Genomic DNA, 2,566 nt, shown 5'->3' on the forward strand with positions numbered 1-2,566 from the left:
CACACACACATCAGAGAGGCCCAGGCTCCAGACACTAATGACAACACCTCTGGGGAGTCTTCTTTCATCGCTGCCCTGACTCGCATTGTGAGATCGTCCATCACCTTCCTCTCCCCTTCCCCTCTGCTTTCCTGACTTCTCCAGGGATAGCCAGACAGCCCTCACCCCTCTCTGTTTCAAACCCTCAACAAAATCAAGTCACAGAAATCACAGTCATTTCAACGAGAGCTCACTGTAGAGGATTAGCAACGGGAGACTGAAAGCCCAGTTCAAGCTGAGGTGGTCAATAGAGCAATTTTTCTCTCTTTACCCGCCCCACCCTCAGCTTTATTGAGGCATAACTGACAAACAAAACCATAAAATATTTAAAGTATACATGATGATTTGATATACATTGTATAAGGATTCCTACCATTGAGTTAATTAATACATCCATCACCTCACATATTTTATTTACCTTTCGTGAGTGTGTGAGAATATTTAAGGTCCACTCTCTTGGAAAATTTAAATTACACAATACAGTGTTATCAACGATAGTCACCATGTTATACATTAGATACTCAGAACTTATTCATTTTATAACTGAAAATTTATACTTTTACCAACTTCTCCCCATTTCTCCCACCCCACCCACAGCCCCAGCCATTATTTTCTATGATTTTTCCCCAGATTCCACATATGATACCATCCAGTGTTTGTCTTTCTCTGTCTAGATTATTTTATTTAGCATAATGCTCTCAAGTTTCACCCACATTGTCTCAAATGATAGAATTTCCTTCTTTTTTAAGACTGAAAAACATTCCATTTTGTGTGTGTGTCTTCAATTTTCTTTATCCATTCATTCTTCAATGATACTTGGTTGTTGCCATACCTTGGCAATTGTGAATAATGCTACTATGAACATGGGGGTGCAGATATCTCTTTGAGATGATTTCATTTCCTTTAGATATAGACCCAGCAGTAGAATTACTAAACCATATATGGTAATTCTGTTTTTAATTCCTTGAGGAACTACCATGCTCTTCTATCCTATTTCTAACATTTAGAAAGTGTGCAACTTAGAAGAGGGCTGGGTTTCAGAAAAGAAAACTTGAACAGCACAAATACAAGAAACACTGATATGTCAAGAAAATATATAATTCCAAACCATATGAGAAAACATGCACATAAGAGTTTAGCTGCCTTGGGCACGTAGTAAGAAAAAAAAATGTAAGGATGATTGGGAAAAATCAGAGCCACACTTTTCTCATTTGAGATTTTTAACCCCAGAACAATAACAGAAGCCTGTTTCTATAATTCCAGTTTTGCATTACTTTCTACCGAACACCGTGTCAAGACATTGTAAGTGAGAAATAAAAATTGTTTACAAGATCGCATTGTTTAATGGAACGTTCCAGTTAACTTGGGAGAAAAATGGGATTAAGCCTCGAGATGACAGAAAGGTTATTTTTAAGTGATGTATCCCTGACTCGCAGTTCATAGACCAGGGATATCATTGCTGCTTTAAGCACAAAATCTTATTTGGGACAAATATTTTCAAAAAGCTTTCAAAAGAAAGGAAGGCTTGTCATTCCTAAGTCTATCCGTAAGTAAATGCAAGTGGCTCTCTCTTGCAATAATGTAAATAAATATCTACTTTATTTATTCTTCAAATTTCCTGGGAACTATAGGATCCACACACTAGGAAAACAAATCAGTGGGGGCACTTTGATGACAGAGGTCCCAGCATTCAGATCTCTTCTGTCTACAAGGAGCTGAGGAATGTTCCAGGCACAACTGAAGGGTTCCTGCTACTTGAGGAACCAAAGTCTTGGCTGGGCTGGATAAAGAAAAGAACAAAATGCTAGTGGGGAAGGTTAAGATGGTGATAAGACAGCCCCTGGACCAAGTCACCTCAAGCCCTGGGCAATAAGGACTCTTCTATAATCACACCCTGTCTAGGCTCATGTCGCCCATGTTGGATAAGAGAGAAGATTGGGGCATGCACCTGTGGCAGAAGTAGTATGATACTTGGTGTCACAGGGGAGGCCCTGTAGATGAAACGACATTTCTATTTCTGTCTCATTCACTTTGGACAAGTTTCAGAGACTTGGAGGGGCAAATAACTAGTAGTGAGATATATGTTCCCCATTCATTTTCCATTTAGAATCCATGGGCAATTGGTCTCTGTCTCCCTCTGCATCATCTGACAAAACTCCCAATGTTTCCTCCAGACATCCACACAGCTTACTCCCTCGCTTCCTCCAAATCTCTGCTCAAATATCACCTTATCTATATTAAATAATATAATAGCACTATTGTTCCCTGTCCCTTTTTCTTGCTTTACTCTCCTTTGTAGCACATATCACCCTCTGACTTGTACTGATCTGTTCATAGAGCATCTCTTTCCCCTTATTGGATTATAAGTGCCATGAGAAAAGGGACTCGATCTATTTTTTTGTAGGTATAACCTACTACCTAAAGCAATGCTTAGCACATAATAGACATTCAATTTAAGTGTTTGTTAAGTGAATGAGGCCATTGGTATAAAATATTGAGAACGTCCCTCCATTGAGATGAAAAAGAT

This window comes from Pteropus vampyrus, unplaced genomic scaffold (genome assembly GCF_000151845.1).
Source record: "Pteropus vampyrus isolate Shadow unplaced genomic scaffold, Pvam_2.0 Scaffold15, whole genome shotgun sequence".
In the NCBI taxonomy this organism is placed as follows: Eukaryota; Metazoa; Chordata; class Mammalia; order Chiroptera; family Pteropodidae; genus Pteropus; species Pteropus vampyrus.